Below are 6,891 nucleotides of genomic sequence, written 5' to 3' on the forward strand. Positions count from 1 at the left end.
CACGCTTTGTCACTCCTGCGTGTAGATCCATTTTCACCAATCACACGCTTTGTCACTTCTGCGTGTAGATCCATTTTCACCAATCACACGCTTTGTCACTTCTGCGTGTAGATCCATTTTCACCAATCACACGCTTTGTCACTTCTGCGTGTAGATCCATTTTCACCAATCACACGCTTTGACACTGGGACGTGTCACGCAAAAATTTCCTGCACGTGCAGGTGACTATAGGCGCGCATATGCTGTTGACGGGTTTACGCGCTAAGGGCCTTTGCTGACGTGTGGGATTTCACTCCCTATCAGGCTGTCCACGCGTTCACACACGAGAGACCACGCTCCTGGCCAGGAGGCCAAATTACTGCCCCCCAGAGCCCTGAGCACGCTCCCACCTGCCATCTGCTGCTGCCTGACTGCCTGCTGGCCACGTGCCCCACAGTGCTGGTGGGTGGGGGTGTTGGGAGACATGGGTGGGGGCCTGGTGGAGGGTGCCCCTGCACTGGTGGGGGTGGTGGGACACATGGGTGGGGGCTTGGTGGAGAGTGCCCCTGGTGGCGGGGGGGTGGGGGTGGTGGGAGACATGGGTGGGGGCCTGGTGGAGGGTGCCCATGCACTGCTGGGGGGTGGGGGTGCAGGGGGACATGAGTGGGGGCCTGGTGGAGGCTGCCCCTGGTGGCGGGAGGGTGGGGGTGGTGGGAGACATGAGTGGGGGCCTGGTGGAGGCTGCCCCTGCACTGCTGGGGGGTGGGGGTGCAGGGGGACATGAGCAGGTGTGCAGGGTAGTCCCCTGTTTTGTAGGCTGCCTGCAGGGGCCGTGGAGGGTGTACAGGGAACACCTGTGAGGACCCACCCAGCCTAATCGCGTGTGACTTCCCACGCACCCCTGTAATACACGTACCCAGCCAAATCGCGTGTGATGATTCCCACGCACCCCTGTAATACACGTACCCAGCCAAATCGCGTGTGATAATTCCTGCGCACCCCTGTAATACACGTACCTGGCCAAATCGCATCCCTGTAATACACGTAGCCAGCCGAATCGCGTGTTAAACTTCCCGCATACCCCTGTAATACACGTACCCTGGCCAATCGCGTGTTAAACTTCCCGCGTACCCCTGTAATACACGTACCCTGGCTAATCGCGTGTTAAACTTCCCGCGTACCCCTGTAATACACGTACCCTGGCTAATCGCGTGTTAAACTTCCCGCGTACCCCTGTAATACACGTACCCTGGCCAATCGCGTGTTAAACTTCCCGCATACCCCTGTAATACACGTACCCTGGCCAATCGCGTGTTAAACTTCCCGCGTACCCCTGTAATACACGTACCCTGGCTAATCGCGTGTTAAACTTCCCACATACCCCTGTAATACACGTACCCTGGCCAATCGCGTGTTAAACTTCCCGCGTACCCCTGTAATACACGTACCCTGGCTAATCGCGTGTTAAACTTCCCGCGTACCCCTATAATACACGTACCCTGGCCAATCGCGTGTTAAACTTCCCGCGTACCCCTGTAATACACGTACCCTGGCAAATCGCGTGTATAACTTCACGCGTACCCCTGATATGCACGTTACCCGCTTTGCGTTCCTTGTTTGGCAGCCCTGTAAACTGGTCCAGGGTTAGCGCAGCCCTTAGCGATGATTTAGCGATTTTGATGACTTTTCCTTGCGCGAGGGCATTCTTGGGGGCGTTACTGGCGCTGCTGCAGGGTCGCTGCGATACTCTGCGCCACGGCTGGTTTGGGAGCCTGAAATCCATGAATACGCTGTGCGCGGAAATCGGTTTTAGCGCACGTGCCTGGCGCAGTCAATCGCACGCGGACACTCTGCGCCAGCCGCTTGCGACACTTTTCTGCGAAATTCTATGAATTACCCTGTATGTCTTAGTAGTGGTCAGCAGACTCGTGTTTCGACCTCTGGGATCTTTATCAATGCTATGTATTAGGTAAAGGGGCTCTGAAGTACACCACCTCCTCATCTAGAGGAATAGATTTAAAGGTACAGGGAGGACAAGGGTGGAAGGATCCAATGCAGAAAGTGATGACGTTTGCCATAAAAGGCACTATGAACACGGCAATGCACCTTAAAAACCCAACGTGAGAGGTCACAGGAAGCTGTTGCGGATTGTAATGAAACATGAGTGATATGGCCACATTTCTCAATTCCTGAAAGAAGCAGGTTGGCACTTTTGCCACCTGAAGCTAGTCACATACACTAGGGAGCACAGGAAAAATGGCATTGCCATAGTCAAATCTGGAAATAGGGTTATAACTGACAGAGTATGAAGGATGAGAAGCATCTATACAAGGGCTGACTGATTTGCTGAGGCGATGCTATGCTGAGATCCTGTCAGAGGGAGCAGGGGGCGTATGCCTTAAGCTGCCCCTTTGAGTCATGATCGGGATAGTATTGCAATGGGGTTTGCTTGACGGAATAATGTGCCCCAATGTTGGCCTTTTGGGATGATTTAGTTATATTTTCTTTACATTTGATCAATATGATATACATTGAAATGTATTGCTTGATATATTGTGGTTTGCCATAGAAAAGGTTTGACAAGCCTACATAAGTTATTACTTTAGAGGTTTAAACTTTGTGGTTTACCTTTAGAAATGCAAAGCCATTTTATACATATTGATTCAGTGATGGAGCAGGTCTATTTGGACTTTGATTTTCCTTAAGCAGAAGGGATAAATCTGGACAGGACTTTTGTGTCTTTGTCAATGGAAAGGTGATTTAAACCCCAGGTGTGGTTGGACATGGCTTTATATGCCGACATATATTTGAATGTCCATGACTAAAGAAGCCATGTAGATTGATTGGATTATAGAAGATGAGATGTGATGCTTACCAAACACATGTGTCTGAATTCTATGTGAACTTGGAGAGTTGATATTACGTGTTATTCTAGAGTGAATGCATGAGGGATTTCTATATGTCTATATAAATACTTCCTTTTTTACAACGTTAGTCATTCTTGGCTTTAAGACGTTGGTACAGTGAAATGCCAATTGATAACACTTATGTAAAGCATATTATGCCTCTTTCCCTGAAGACTTTCTGTTTTGTGAAAACCTTCTCCTATTTCTATTAATGTGCATCAGATGTGAAACAAACTGTTGTGGATGTGTTGAAGTACTTTGGGGTAAGTGGTAAGTTGTAAGGGTTGTACATTGATAGAGCTGTGCAAACGAGTTGGGAAGGGAAATGCTCTTAGCCCCTCGGAATCCACTTGTAGAATCTATGTAGCAAGAGCATAATATCAGTACTGAAAAAGACAAGATGTCCTCTGGATTCCATTTCAGAAGATGAGAGCTTTCCTGTTGCAGGAGGAGGGCGCTAGACCTTACCTAAGCCGAGAACGGAGGGGGGATGGCTCCCCTTAAGGTCGGAGCCATTACAAGCTGTCTGGGTACCAAGGGACACCACATATAACCAATGAGGGTTACTAATTCAACCACTGAGTCTTTAAACTTAACTGCCATGGGTTTTCCCCCCAGTGCCAAGGCCGTTTTTGGTGATTTTGGTATATCACCATACAATGCCTTCTAATGTTTTCCCTTTCATTAACCCCTTAAGTGCCAAGGACGAGGTATCTTGACACTTAAGGAGTTAAGCTTTTCCAAAATGTTGGTGCTCATTAATTTGCATGAGGTCCTAAGGCAAAGCGTTCCATAGGATGGTTACCTTAATACAGAAGGTACAGTGTCCCTGCTGAATATTCTAGAAGGGATGCATTTCAAACAGCAGTGATTCAACAATCCTAATCAGCCATCATTTGTGTGCCAAAGGAAACCGAGACCAGCTGTGGAGGCAGGTTCTTCACAGTATTAGTCAACAGCCATGCCAAACTCAGTAACATTGTAGAAACACCACCTTCTCTCAGAAGCACCTTCAAATGTAGACGAGATTTCACCACCTCCATGCCCTCTCTAATAGCAGATAAGAACATCCTATGTACTGAAGTATTCGACACATTCACTATGCTGAAATACACCCAGGCATGCCTGTTCAGTCTGGTGCCTAACAAGGTGACTGTTCAGACTGAAGCATTTTCCACATTCAGTGCAACGGTAAGGTTTCCCACCTGTATGTATTCTCAGGTGGAGAGTAAGTTCTTCCTTGCAAGCAAACCCTTTCCCACATTCAGTGCACTCATGTGTGGTTTATCACCTGTATGTGTTGTCTTGTGACAAGTAAGTGCTACCTGGTGAGCAAACCCTTTTCCACAATCAATGCACTCATAAGGTTTCTCTCCCGTATGTGTTCTCTGGTGGATAGTAAGCTCCCACTTTGTAGCAAACCCTTTCCCACATGCAGTGCACTAATAAGGTTTCACACCTGTATGTGTTCTCTGGTGGATAGTAAGCTCCCACTTTGTAGCAAACCCTTTCCCACATGCAGTGCACACATGAGGTTTCTCACCTGTATGTATTCTCTGGTGGTGGTTAGTAAGATCTCCCTTTGTAGCAAACCCTTTCCCACATGCAGTGCACTCATAAGGTTTCTCACCTGTATGTGTTCTCTGGTGGATAGTAAGCTCCCACTTTGTAGCAAACCGTTTCCCACATGCAGTGCACTCATGAGGTTTCCCACCTGTATGTGTTCTCTGGTGGTGGATAGTAAGCTCCCACTTTGTAGCAAACCCTTTCCCACATGCAGTGCACTCATAAGGTTTCTCACCTGTATGTGTTCTCTGGTGGTTAATAAGATGTCTCTTCTGAGCAAACCCTTTCCCACATTCAATGCACACATAAGGTTTCTCTCCTGTATGTATACTGTGGTGGTTAACAAGACATAGTTTATGAGCAAAACCTTTCTCACACTCAGTGCACTCATAAGGTTTCCCACCTGTATGTGTTCTCTGGTGGCTAATAAGATGTCCCTTCTGAGCAAACCCTTTCCCACATTGAATGCACGCATAAGGTTTCTCGCCTGTGTGTATTCTCTGATGGTTATTAAGCACTTGTTTCATAGCAAAACCTTTCCCACATTCCGTGCACACATAGGGTTTCACACCTGTATGTGTTCTCTGGTGAATAGTAAGATATCCCTTCTGAGCAAACCCTTTCCCACATTCAGTGCACTCATAAGGTTTCTCACCTGTATGTGTTCTGTGGTGGATAGCAAGCTCTCGCTTTGTAGCAAACCCTTTCCCACATTCACTGCAGACATGCAATTTCTTTCCTCTATGTGTTCTCTGGTGGATGGCAAGATCTCCCAACTGAGCAAACCCTTTGCCACTTTCGATGCAGACTTGTGGTTTCTCTCCTGTATGCATTTTCTGGTGACAGAGAAGTGTATCATGCAAATGGAAGTTATCCTCAAATTCAATACACTGATAAGGTTTTTCACCCATGTCCTCATGTGGGCAATAAGTATGTTCTTGAGATGGCAATTGTTCCTATGTTCTGTGCATGTATAAAGTTTCTTGCCAGTATATTTTGTCAGGTGCTAAATGAGAGAACCCTTTTCACTGACCGTTTCCCAGATTCAGAGCAAATGAGAAATGCTTTTCTTACTGCACATAAAACATTGTAATTTTCGTGCTAGGTATCCCTCTCCTCCAGGATTGACAGAATATACAAGCTTCGTTACTGGATGTTACCACAAAGGGGTTGCATGGACGGAAACCATCATGTATCCAACAGGCTTCTCAATCACAGTTGCAGAATACTCTGAAAAGACAACTGGACCCCAAACTTGCACTCTTCAAAGATGCTTGGAAATTGCATATTCCAACAATGAAGCTTTTCACAGCGATAGTCCAGAGAATCCAGAGAATCGAACAATCACTGTTGCTGCATTTCTGGGGCATCAGTCACCTATTACCATAAAAGGAGATGCACATTATTAGTTTCAACACGTTCACAATCACAGTCATCAAATTTTACAAGAAGACTCTACTCACTAGTAGTGATGTGAACTCCTCACGTAGTAACTTATTTGACTTTGAAGTGCCATCTATTGGGGAAAGGTGCCCTAATAGGTGGCAGAGAAGTGGTGCTCCAATGAGAACATTTAATGTGACAGAGGTAACATACAGCAGGAATAGTTTGATTCATATTTATGTCAAAAATGTTAGCATCCAAAACATTAGGAAAAACACACAGGCTGTGTAAACAAACATTGCAAATGGATATTTTACTCATCTGGAGCATGTATATATGTTCTACCATTTTATTTATTCACAAATGTCTAAATGAGCTCATGGGAGCTCCCAATGTCCATACACAAACAATAAAGGCAGGGGTACGGCACCAATCGGAGACGCATGTTTGACCAGTCCATTTTGTAATCGCTGATGACGCCATTACATTTGGGCAAATGTGTATTGGCGCAGACATGAATAATATAACCAACAGCACCATTGAGGAAACAAGGACAGAATTGTGATTTAAAGGGAAAGCGCTAATGTCTTCCCACAGTTAGAATGGCACAGCTCATGCCGGCAATACTTTCAAACATGTACTTTAAACCTAGCTAAAATCCAAACCCGTCCCCCTCCCCCAGGATTGAAAGAAAAACAAGTTGTGTCAGAGACCAATAGAAAGACATTTCTGGCAATGAGGTAAAGTGTAGGAGAGACTCCCCTAATTCCCTAATATCACCACATTTGCCTTTCGTAACTGTTTATACAAATGGCTCATTGCCAAATACTGAATTTAATTGGCAAAACTTCTGTTTCCCTGCTTGCCATGAGGGAGGGTGGGTGTGTGTGTGTGTGTAGGTGTATGTAGGTGTGTGGGTGTGTGTAGAGGTGTGTGTGTGTGTGTAGAGGTGTGTGTGGGTGTGTGTGAAGGCGTGTGTGGGTGTGTGTGAAGGCGTGTGGGTGTGTGTGAAGGTGTGTGTGTGTGGGTGTGTGTGTGTGTAAACATCAGTCTGTTA

At 46.5% G+C, this 6,891-nt stretch overlaps 1 pseudogene; it reads right to left on the minus strand.

Moving 5' to 3' along the window:
• The window catches only part of LOC138498400 (zinc finger protein 850-like), a 272,974-nt pseudogene extending 266,922 nt beyond the window's left edge, over positions 1-6,052 (minus strand).
• Positions 6,053-6,891: the final 839 nt, after the last annotated feature.

Source organism: Ambystoma mexicanum, chromosome 5q, assembly GCF_040938575.1.
Source record: "Ambystoma mexicanum isolate Mex_15411 chromosome 5q, UKY_AmexF1_1, whole genome shotgun sequence".
Classification (NCBI taxonomy): Eukaryota; Metazoa; Chordata; class Amphibia; order Caudata; family Ambystomatidae; genus Ambystoma; species Ambystoma mexicanum.